The 12,729-nt window shown below is 42.9% G+C and overlaps 1 pseudogene; it reads left to right on the top strand.

Annotated features, from left to right (window-relative positions):
* LOC125136646 (coagulation factor IX-like) overlaps window positions 1-12,729 on the top strand; it is a 33,360-nt pseudogene that overhangs the window by 18,208 nt on the left and 2,423 nt on the right.

Raw genomic sequence — 12,729 nt, 5'->3', positions numbered from 1 at the left:
AATTAAAGAATACTGGATAAATTTCTTGAAAGACAGAATTTGTCAAAACTCAAGCAAGACAAAATAGAAAATCTAAATAGGCCTATATCTGTTAAGGAAGTTACCAATAATTGATAACCTTCCAAAACAGAAAAGCACCGTCACCAGATAGGTTCACTAATAAGTTCTCTCAAACATTTAAGGCAGAAATTATGCCAATTCTCTGAAATATCTTTTAGAGGATAGAAGCAGAGGGACTACTTCTTAACTCATTCTAAGAGGCCAGCATTACCCTAGTACCAAAAACAAAAAACAAAAAACCCACCAAACATTACCCCCTATGAACATAGATACGGAAATACTCAGCAGAGCATCAATTTGAATCCAAAAGTATATCTTTAAAAATTATATATGCCAACTAAGTAGATTTAGCTCTAGTGTGCAAGCAAGGCTGGTTCAACGTGAAAAAATAAATTAAAATAATCCATCACATCATCAGGTTAAAAGCATAATTACATAATCCTAGCAAAAGATGTAGAAAATGCATTTGACAAATCTAACACTTATAACAAAAACTCTCAGAAAACTAGAAATAGAAGGAAACAGCCTCACCTTGATAAAGAATATCTACAAAAAACCTAGAGCTAATATCATATGTGATGGTGAGAAACAAAGTTTTCCCATTGAGATCAAGCATAAGGCAAGGATGTCCTCTCTCACCACTCCTTTTCACCTGATGTTTTAGCTGATGTAATAAGACAAGAAAGGGAAATAAAGTGTGTATGGATCAGGAAGGAATAAAAAACTGTCTTTATTTGCAAATGATGTGACCATCTACATAGAAAATCTGACAAAACTGAGAAAAAATACCCTGATGGAACTAACAGGCGGTTATAATAAGGTTGCAGGAAACAGTTGAGACAAGGGCAATAAATGAAGTATTCTCAGATCTCTAGTCCCTGTCTTCAATTAGAAAAACACATTATCTGTTTTAGGTAGGGGTAGTTACAAAGTTTCCCTTGAACGAAATTATACCTGGTCTTAAAAAGGAAAAAAATTGAAACCCACTTTAGAACAGCTTCCTCTGAAATGTGAAGAAACTGAGGCAAAGAAAGGCAAGTGGCCACATGGGGCCATTCTGAGAGTTTGCCCCAGAGTCACAATTGGAACCCTGCTCTCCCAACTGCCAGGCCAAGGTGTTTAGGTACAGACCTAAAAAGATTTAAAAAAAAAAATCCAGACCTTACTACCCACCCTCACCTGCTAGGGAGAAAATGCTTAAAGAGTATTTGAATTTATCTGGTGGAGTCCCAGAAATAAAAAGAAGAAAAGGAGGATAGTAGTTAATTGATTTACCCCAACACCCAACTCTACCTGAGTCTTCACAAAACCTTCTTTTTCCTAAGACCTGATATGCACAGGGTCCCTGAAGGGCAGGACCCTTGTCTATTTCTGTGTCATTATCTCTTTCCCCTAGCAATTCTGGATACTCTTTTGGAGCATTGGGGTCTGGTTTCTAAAGCATTACTGTATCTCTATTCCCTTGTTCTGTACCCTCCATCCTGTTGTTTCAGTTTCTTCCTATCTCCTGAGCTTGGTAAAATGTAGGTCACACTCCCCACCAGCCGTATTAATTTCCTAAAGACTTCAGGAATGATATTATGATTCCTGCTTATCACCTCCCAACCTCCTACAATCTAGTCCAGATCACAAGAAGATTGTTGATTGCTCTATAATGCAAATGTTCTTGTGTTTAAAGTTGTTCCAGAATTCTCTTAGACTGTCCTCAATTCTTTTCATTCTTTTTTCTTTATTCTGTTCCATGTCAGTGATTTCCACCAGTCCTTCTTCCACCTCGCTTTTTTTGTTGTTCTGCCTCCTGTATTATGCTATTGGTTCCTTCTGGTGAATTTTTAATTTTGGTTATTGTGTTCTTCATCTCTGCTTGTTGAATCTTTAAATCTTCTCTGCCTTTTTTAAAGGGCAGAACGAAGTGCCAATTTCCTGTTCATACTATTCAGTTGTCAAAAAGTTTAGTAAAATTCTAACTTATGTTCCTGAAACTGTTCCTGCATGCTTTGTAATCTCATTAAGTATAAAACAAGGAGGTGGCCTTACCTTTTTATGTACTGCCTATAGATAAGGAGGCTGTTCTTGGGCCCAGCCCTATCTTTCCTGCCTCAATATGAATTGATTAAAAAAAAGTTAATTTTTTAAAATTGTCTGATTTGGTTTACAGAATATTGAGGAGAGAGTTATATGCCACCCAGTTAAATATTTCTATATATTAAAATATATGGTATCAAAAAAATCTTCTCTGCCTTTTTTAAAGGTTTCTTCTAATTTGTTGATATTTGCTTCTAGTTTGTTGCCAAGATCTTGGATCATCCTTACGAACATTACTCTGAAGTCTTTTTCAGGTAGGTTTCTTATCTCCACTTCACTTAGCTATTCTTCTTGAGTTTTGTCTTTTTCCTTCATCTTGCTCATCTTTCTCTGACTTTTCATTTTGTATAGCTTTTTGTGTGGTCTCATTTTTTGCAGGCTGTAAGGGTTGTAGCCTCTCTTCTTCTAATGTCTGTCTCCTTGTGAGTGAAGTTAATACAGGGGCTTGTGGTGGGCTTCCTGATGGAAGGGACTGGTGCCTGCCAACTGGTAGGTGGAGCTGAGTCTTGTCCCTCTGGTGGGTGGGGCTTTGTTTCTGGGTGTGATTTGAGGCAGCTGTGTACCTGGGAGGACCTTAGGCAGCCTGTTTGCTGATGTGCAGAGCTTTGTTCCCACCCTGTTTGTTGCTTCGCCTGGGGCTTCTCAGCCCTGATGGGTGGGGCCAGATTTTTCCAAAACGGCAACCTCCAGGGGAGCTCACATTGATGATTATTCCTGGGACCTCTGTGTCCATTGTCCTGTCCCCACAGTGAGCCACAGCCACCCCCTGCTCTCCCTGGAGACCCTCTAAGACCCACAGGTAGGCCTGATCCAAATTCTTATGGAGTCCCCGCTTTGCCCTGGAACCCGGTGCATGAGAAACCCTTTGTGTGCCGTCCAATGGTGGAATCTGTTCCCTCCAGTCCTGTGGAGCTCCTGTGCTCAAGCCTCACTGGCTTTCAACGCCAAATGCTTCAGGGGCTCCTCCTCCCAGTGCCAGACCCCCAGGCGTGGGAACCTGATGTGGAGCCCCAAACTCTCACTCATGTGGGAGAGCCTCTGCCATATAGTTATTTTCCAGTCTGTGGGTCACCCACCCAATGGTTATGGGATTGCTTATATCATGAAAACACCCCTCCTACCTTCTTGATGTGACAACTTTGTCTTTGGGTAAAGGATATCTTTTTTTGGTAGCTTCCAGTGTGTTTTGGCTATTCAAAAGTTAGTTGTAATTTTGGCTTTTTTTGTGAGAGGAGGTGAGCCCGAGTCCTTCTATGCCATAGTCTTGTCTCTGTCAAGTAAGTGGTGCTGGGAAAACTGGACAGTGGTACCCTGTGCCCTCCTTCCTTCCTGGCCCAGACGGACACACTTTGGCCTGGAGTTAAATTTTCTAAAGTCCTTGAATTGTCCAGAAGGGGTAAAACTACTAACTTATATTACATTTAATATAGCGGTACTTTTATTATTTATTCTCTAGAGTAACAATTAGAAGATTAGAAAAATAATGTATAACTAACCGGCTGAAAGATGAGCTAATGGATTTTTAAAAAATACTTCATTAATCTAAAAGATGGCAAGAATGGAAAGAAAAATAACATGAAACAGGTGAAACAATGGAAAACGTGTAGTAGGGTGATAAACCTAAAGTTGGAGTTCCTGTTGTGGCTCAGCAGGTTAAGGTTCTGACAGTATCTCTGTGAGGATGCAGGTTCGATCCTTGGCTTCACTCAGTAGGTTAAGGATCTGGCATTGCCGCAAAGCTGTGGCATAGGTCACAGATGCGGCTCGGATCTGGTGTTGTCATGGCTGTGGTGTAGACTGCAGCAGCTCTGATTTAATCTCTAGCCTGGGAACTTCTATATGCTGTGGGTGCGGCCATAAAAAAAAATGTCAATTACTACCTAAAATGTACCCACAGTTAGTGTAATTAAAAGACAGAATTATCAGAATGGATTTTTAAAACTATACACTGCTTACAAGGGAAGCCTCTTATTAAATATAACAACATAGAAATATTGAAAATTTCCTTTCCAGCTCTTTCAAGTTGAAAGTAGATGTGGCTTGCAAACACTAAAATAGAAAAGAAAAGCTGCTCTAACTGTACTAATAAAAAACAAAGCAAACTTTAAAGATAATAGTATTACTAGATATTAAAAAAGACATTATATAATGCTAAAAGATCAATTCATTGGGAAGTTTTAATAATCCTAAACCATATATACACATATGGTTTGTCTCAAGTCATAATAATGTGACTTCAAAATGTATAAAACAAAAAATTGACAAAGCTGAAAGAATAGAAACATCCGCAGTCACGGTGGGACAATTAAATACATCTCTGTTTTTAGGGGTGCCTGATAGAACAGGCAGACGAAAATATCTGTACCTTTATTGGACACCTCTTGTACCCTGTCTTCCATCTCTTGGCCCATATTTTTACTGCAGTTATTGCCGTATCAGTCAGCTCTACACAGGTGTAACTGGACAACTCCTTGTCACAACTGCATCATGTATCTCTTCGTTTCTTCCCTGGAGTTTCACTGCTACCTATACATGGAACCCTTACAAGAATTTGCTCAATCATTTTGTTATATGCCAAGTGAATTAATGCCACTCAGGGCAGCCCTCAACCAATAAAGACAGGAGCCAGTCGATAATTATTCTCCTGTATCTCAAGTGCACAATTCTTTTTCAAAAATTTTTTTTATTATAGTTGGTTTACAATGTTGTGTCAATTTCTGCAAAGTGACCCAGTCTCTCTCTCTCACACACACCACCCCCCCGACACACCCACATACACCCACACCCTTTCTTATTTTATCTTCCATCATGGTTTATCTCAAGAGACAGGATATAGTTCCCTGTGCTATACAGTAGGACTTCATTGCTTATCAATTCTAAATATGATAGTTTGCATATATTAACCCCAAACTCCCAGTCCACCCCCCCTGCCCCCTGGCAACCACAGTTCTGTTCTCTATGTCTGTGAGTCTGTTTCTGTTTTGTAGGTCAGTTAATTTGTGCCATACTTTAGATTCCACATATAAGTGACATCATATGGTATTTGTCTTTCTCTTTCTGACTTACTTCACTTAGTATGAGAATTTCTAGTTGCATTCATGTTGCTGCAAATGGCATTATCTTATTATTTTTTATGGATGATTAGTATTCCATTGTGTATATATACCACATCTTCTTAATCCATTCATCTGTTGATGGACGTTTAGGTTGTTTCCATGTCTGACTATTGTGAAGTACTGTTCTGAACCTGCAGGTGCATGTATCTTTTTGAATTACAGTTTTGTCTGGATATATATACAAAGGCATGGGATTGCTGGATTAAATGGTATTTCTATATTTAGTTTTCTGAGGAACCTCCATACTGTTCTTCATGGTGGTTGTACCAATTAACATTCCCATCAATAGTGTAGGATGATTCCCTTTTCTCCACACCCTCTCCAGCATTTGTTATTTGTAGACTTATTAATGATGGCCATTATGACCAGTGTGTGGTTGTTCCTCATTATAGTTTTGATTTGCATTTCTGTAATAATTAGTGATGTTGAGCATTTTTTTCTTTTTCTCTTCTTTTCTTTTCTTTCATTTTTTTTTGCTTTTTTGGGCTGCACTGGCAGCATATTGAGGTTCCCAGGCTAGGGGTTGAATCAGAGCTGCAGCTTCTGGCCTACATCACAGCCACAGCAATGCTGGATTCCCTGACCCACTGAGCAAGGCCAGGGATTGAACCTGCATCTTCATGGATACTAGTTGGATTCATTTCTGCTGTGCAACAACAGGAACTCCAATGATGAGCATTTTTTCATGTGCCTACTGGCCATCCATGTGTCTTCTTTGGAGAAATGTTTATTTAAGTCTTCTGTCCATTTTTTTAATTGGATTGTTTGTTTGTTTATTGTTGAGTTGTATGAGTTGTTTTTGTGTTTTGGAGGTTAAACCCTTGTTGGTTGCATCCTTTGCAACTATTTTCTCCCATTCCATAGGTTGTCTTTTTTTTTTTTATGGTTTCCTTTGCTGTGCAAAACTTGTAAGTTTGATTAGGTGCCATTTGTTTATTTGTTTTTTTATTTCTATTTCAAGTGCACAATTCTAAGATATATCTTAAACAGATTACCAGAGGATTTCCAGTGAAACTGAGCAGCCTGTGCTCATAGAAGTGGACAGTTGAATCATATTCCATTGCATTGTCATTTATTCTTTCTTTCCCTTTTCATTTCTCCCAGCTCCCAATTCCTGTTCTTTGGAATTACTTTCCAAAATAAAATATCTGCACGCAAACTGTTTCAGACTCTGCTTTTGAGACTAATACACTAAGAATATAGAATATTTGTACAATGTAACCAGCAAACTTGACCTGACTGACATGTATAAAACATTGCACCCAAACAATGTAAAATCTATGATCTTTTCAAGTGTATATGGAACATTCATCAGCATTAAATATATGCTAAGTGAAGGACAAGTTGTAAAATTCAAAAGTATCAAATTCATAGAGTATTTATTGCTCTGACCACAGTGGAATTCAGTTAGAAATAATAATAAAAAAGGATAACTGAAAATAACCGATGTGTTGAAAATAAACAGTAAATAATCTTTGGGTCAAAAAGAAAATCAACAAAAATTTAGAAAAAAAATTGAAATTAGTAGTAGTAAAAGTATATCACCTCAAAACCAAACAGCTAACCATACCAAGAGGAAAATTTACATTTTTGTATTTCATTTGTTACCAAAAAAAGCTGAAAAGTCAATACAATTTTATTACCTATATCCACCATGTTAGAAATAGTATACTAATTAAACCAAAGTAGAATGATTGAAATAATGAAGGCAAGAGAAAAGGCTGTTGAAACAGAAAACAGATGTCTCTTGAATTTATGCTTTGGTAATGCTGAATGACTTGGCGTTCCCCAAGCACCATCCTTTCTTCTGCCCTTTTTGGATGTATAGCTGCTTATGCTCATAAAGCCCTGTCTCAGTTTGTCCAGTGATGGAATATAACCTGCCCTTGAGATCTCAGTTCAAATGAAGCTGTCGCTGCCTTCTCAGGACAGACTTGACAGCTTCTCTTACCACCCACATCTCTCTCTCCATTTCAGCACTTTGCTATTGGTAAAGTGATTATGAGCTGGCAGTCTATGATCTTCTATCACCAGGGTCTGGCACCTAGTAAGTGCCCATCAAACTACTCTTGAGTGATAAAGTGAGTGAGTGGCAGTTTATCCAGAAACCTGGAGACTGAGAGGAATAGGTAATTTTGATACCCAGATAGACAACAAGCATTGTCACTGAAAGCACTCATATGAGAAAAGGTACAGAACTGGAGGAGATAGTTACAATCATGTGTCTCGTGATTAACAAGGGATTCATTCTGACTGGATAGAAAAGGCCTTGAAATCAGGATGGGGAGTTAAACAACTGGAAGAATATACCGAAATGATGGCTTGTGACATCCTGGAATACAAAATGAAGATGGGACTGACCATTGCAGCCCTCAGCTCCCAGAGCATAATGAAAATGGCAGGATGGCATTCTCACAGGGCTAGGAAACCCCAGGGCACAGAACTACCACTGCTCTGGGAACAGAGTGAAGGGTCCCAGAATCCCTCAGATACTGTCAGAGGATTGGGACAGGCTGGAGGCTGTTCCAAGTGCTAGAAAGGGCTTTTTATTTCTTTTGGCTTTTTAGAGTTTTGATACAACTTAAGGGAAGACAATTCTGGTTCACAAACTGTTGGAAGAGGTACATGATCTTGGGGGCTAATAAAATGCCTGTACTAATAATGGGTAAACTTTGAATACTTACTATACCTGATACTTCACACCCCCATCTCTTATTTAAGCCTCGCCATTCTTGTGCCCATTTGACAGGTGAATGGGAGAGGGGATCTAAGAGAGGTGAAGAAATTTGCCCCAAACACAAAGCGGGTAAGGGATCCTACTGGGATTCCAATGCAGCTCGATCCTGAGCTCTTAACTATGCTCTTAATCCACCTAGCTCCCAAATGCATGGTCTGAATAAGGGTTCTGTAAGAAAAGGATAGCCCTTTGCCAGGCCTTGACAATGCGATCTTTGCTTTTTAGATATTTGTCCTAGGAGATCCAATCCTCTCCTCTCCCTTTAACATTGCTCTTACAAGAACTGAAACATTAGCCCTTCAGAGAGATCTTGGTGCTTAGATCCCTCTACATGGAGGCATCAACAGACCAGCCAGATGTCCACAATTATATCAATCACATGTGGTGTGTAGGAGAAAGAGAAAGCTATTCCTGGTTGGTTGTGTTAAGAGATAAGGAAATGCAGGAATCAGGAGCAACTAAAAGGAAGAATCATCACCTGAGAAAGCATTGATTTCACATCCTGAAGGGCTGAATGAAGCGTCCCGCATAACATCCCCTCCATTAACTCAGCAGATGGGAGAGCCTAAAAGATACTCTGAGTCTAGGCCCTCTGACTCTTGCCACACTTGCTCAAAGCAACTGCCTGACTCCATCTCTGGCAGGAACCATAATGAAACAATCTTTGTGGGAGCACATGAAAAGAACAATGCAGGCTTCCTCCAACAGTCCACCATATATGAGAAGATCACCATTGACAGATTTGGTTCTAAGATGTGCAGAACTGTCTGTTGTTGGCTGACTGATACTGATTGCTGATAGACTGGCAGCATTTCAAGGTTTTAAACATGATCACTACTGACAAATTTATTAGTCTCTTAAGCAAGCTATCAGCAACCTCCAAAGTGACTACCTTAGGGGATCCCACTATAAGGAAAGACTAATCTCAAACTGGAGAAGATGGACTGCTGTTACTGCATAGGAGGGCTGGAAGAAGTTAGGAGTTCAAGGTTCCAGCTTCGTCAGAATCTGCTCAAGTATATTCTCACCAATCTGCCAAAGTATATTTGGGACCAATTTTCAGAGTCCCAAATAATGCCTTAACTTTATATGAGAGATCTTGCCAGCCAGACAATTCAAAACATGGTGCAAGCCACCACAAAGTTAGACATTGGTTTTGCTTTTTTTTTTTTTTTTTTTTTTTTTTTTAGAAATCTCAAGTCTAGAAAGAAACAGATGTGCTTGAAAGGTCAGTTATGATAGTTATGAGTTGTGTGCTCTGAATTACATTAATGTGTCTGAGTCTCAATTCTAAATTTGTAAGATGACAGTAATTAATACCCATGAGTGTGGTGAGAAAAAAGATATGATATCTCTGTATGTTCTGTTTCAGTCAAACAAACTTGATTCCTAATGTGAGAGTAGGAAACCCCAACAGCCCTAGAGCAAACCATCCTTCTACATCTACATTCCTGTTCTCTGCTTGTCTCTGGTGGTAGAGCAGAAAGGGCCCTTGATTAGAAATGAGGAAAGTGTAATTCTGAGCCATAAGCCTGAATAGCCAGATTCATAAAACTGAGATAACAGTACCTATTTCGCAGGATTGTTGTGAAAATAATACTGAATCTAACAGTGTAGCAATAAATGATATATGCACAGGCTCTCAACACTGGTAATTTCCAGTGCCATTTGCTCTTTTGATAATGTATGTGAAGTCCAAGTATAGGGTTTGATCCCTTTCCCCATCTACCCTCCTTGGATCACTCTCTTTGGCCAGTGACTCTTCAGGGGAAGAGGGGGATCCAGGAGAATGTTCGTCAAGTTATGGCAATCACCCTTTAAGTGGAGTGTGGCTTCCGTCTCATGATGGAGTGGAATCAAGTGGAATGGAATGGAGTGGGAACTAACAGAGAGCACTGCACATGACAAGGATAAATACTGTCTCCTGAAACTTTTGATTCCTTTGCCCGTGTGTAAGTGGGTGCTCGTGTACTCACACATCCATAGGTATGTGCATTGGGTCTTTCTGCAACATGTGTTTCCTACTGCGGGCTGTGGCCATAAAAGCACATATGCTTCTGAATGCTCAGTGTAAAGGCTCTCCCCGACCCATGTCCCTCATGGGACCGTAATTAGCTGCTCTACCTGGGAGAGACAGATCCTCCATCGCCCAGCACAGACGAGGCACCGTGGCTGAGAGCTCATCCCTGAAGCCAAGGCTTGGGCCTTCAGAACTCAGCTTCACCCCTAGTCAATCAGACGGCATCTTTGGGGGGGAATTTCTGATCAGGAAGACGGCCAGCCCAGCACGAGGGAGGAAAATGTGACCACGTAGTTCCTGTGGTTACCAGCCCTGCCCTGCCCTCGCTTGTTGGGAGTTATAAACCCAAGCCTGGAAAAGAGAAGCAGCCCCTGCCCTGGGCAGCCTCTCTGACAAGATGTGTTGTCTTCCTCTCCCCCTGCTGCTCTTCCTTCTATGCCCCAGAGCTAAAGCTGGTGAGTCTCGGGATCCTTCCCACTGCAAGATGCAGGACCAGCCCCTAAAACAAAGTTTAGTCTGAAGACTGAGTTCCCACTATGGCGCCGTGGGTTCGGTGGCATCTTGGCAGTGCTGGGACACTGGTTGAGGCCCTGGCCCAGCACAGTGGTTAAGGATCTGGCATTGCCGCAGCTGCTGTAGGTTGAACCTGAGGCTCAGATCTGATCCTTGGCCAGGGAACTCCATATGCTGCGGGGTGGCCAAAAAAGAAAAGAAAAGAAAAAGCTTGGTCTGAAGACAGCTGACTCATAAACAGAACCTGAGGATCTCTCCCCAAGAGCCCCGAGTGTAGTTTCCACTTGGACTTTGCCCCCCGCCCCCATTCTCTGCAGCCTATGGTAGTTCCCAGGAACGAGGCACCCCACATTGATGGGGGAAAGCCCAGAGCAGGTGGGAGGAAGAGGGTGTCTGCTCCTCAAATCATGTGTGACCCTCCGCTTATAGTCCTTGTAATCTGGCTGATGTGTGAGTGCTCACGGATATGGAGACGGTCGAGACAGGAACCTGGAGAGCTTGTCCTGCATGTGACAGAGGAGGGCTGAGCAAGGCCAGCATGGACTGGGGGAAATCCATGGTGAAAAGTGACAGCATGGCGTCTGAGGCCAAGCTGGCTGCCTTGTCTGGGAGAAGGAATGAGAACTTCTGTGGGGGCTGCCGGTGGGGAAAGCAGAATCCAGAGCCAACCGAGAGGGAAGATGGGTAGAACACAGGCTGAGGGTGGAGTCAAAAAAAGCCTCCCCCAGTTTTAACCCAGCTTATGCCTTCGGTGTTCACGCCCTGGGGTTCTCTGTTCCAGGGGACTCATCGGGGGCACAGAGAGCAAGCCACATTCTCGCCCCTGCATGGCCCACCTGGAAACTGTCACTCCCCAGGATAAGCTGCTGGCTCGTGGTGGTTTCCTGATAAGAAGGGGCTTCGTGCAGACAGCTGCTCACTGTGCAGGAAGGTGAGACAACAAGGGCCTGTTTCTCTCCAAATGGGAGCCACCAGGGACACCCCAGCAGGGCCTGAGGGAGGCTCCTGGGCCTGGGTCTCTTTAAGGAGAGGCAAGCCTTGAGGAGAAAGAACTCAGCTGAACACAGCCTGACCCTCACTCACTGTGAGCTCAGCTCCCCTACAAAGGAAAGGAGCCCCATCCCAGGATCCCTCTTCTAGAAGTAGCCCCCTCTCCCTGACCGCAACACTGTGGGATGTGGCCTCACTCTTCAGGGTCCTCCCCAGTTCTCTGGGCCACCTCCTCTAGACCCTTTTCAAGGACATTAAGCTTTAAGTCTCAGGGACCTGAACCCATCCTCTCCATGAGAGGCCGCGAACAGGGTTACCTGAGACCTCACCACTCCCCCCTTTCCTCTGGCACCTCTGGCTCCAGAGAGCTTTGTGGGGTTTTTTTGTTCTTTTTTAGGGCCACACCAGTGGCATATGGAAGTTCCCAGGCTAGGGATGGAATCAGAGTCACAGCTGCCAGCCTACACCAGCAGGTGGGATCTGAGCTGCACCTGTGACCTACACCACAGCTCACGGCAACGCCGGATCCTTAACCCACTGAGCGAGGCCAGGGATCAAACCCTAGTCCTCATGGATACTAGTCGGGTTCATGAGCCACGGAGCCACGACGGGAACTCCTCCACAGGGCTTTCTCTCATCAGGGTGCCTTGATTAGGAAGTACCAACCCTGTCCCCTGGGTCCTCCATGGCCTGCTCAGTCTCCAGCAAGTCCCAGGAGCCCTGGAACTTCTCTCTGTTCCCTCAAAGCTCCTTCCTGAGTAAAACCTTAGCCCCTCCAAAACAATCGCCCACAAAACGTGGGGAGGGGGCAGGTAGAGACCACTGACCCTGGGAGAGACTCCATCCCTTTTTCTCAGAATGGGTGTGTCTCAGGAAAAACCCAAACGGTCCCTGTTTCTCCCTGTCCTCCTTCTCCCTCACAAAGGTCTGTGACAGTCACCCTTGGAGCCCATACCATAAAAAAGAAAGAAGACACATGGCCGAAGCTTGAGGTTGTAAAACAGTTCCCTCACCCAAAACATGATGCCACTGTTGACCATGACAGCATGGTACTGAGGGTACACATTCTCCTTCCCCTTCTCCACTTCCTCTTCTCCAGGGCTTCGCCTTCAGGTCCCACTGCCCTGACGTTTCCCCAACCTGCCTCCCCCGCAGCTCACCCCTCTGGACATGGCTCTAACGAGAAGCACTTGCCCTGTCCCTCCATG

This window comes from Phacochoerus africanus, chromosome 9 (assembly GCF_016906955.1).
Source record: "Phacochoerus africanus isolate WHEZ1 chromosome 9, ROS_Pafr_v1, whole genome shotgun sequence".
NCBI classification, from domain to species: Eukaryota; Metazoa; Chordata; class Mammalia; order Artiodactyla; family Suidae; genus Phacochoerus; species Phacochoerus africanus.
This window is presented reverse-complemented; position numbering and strand designations above follow the sequence as displayed.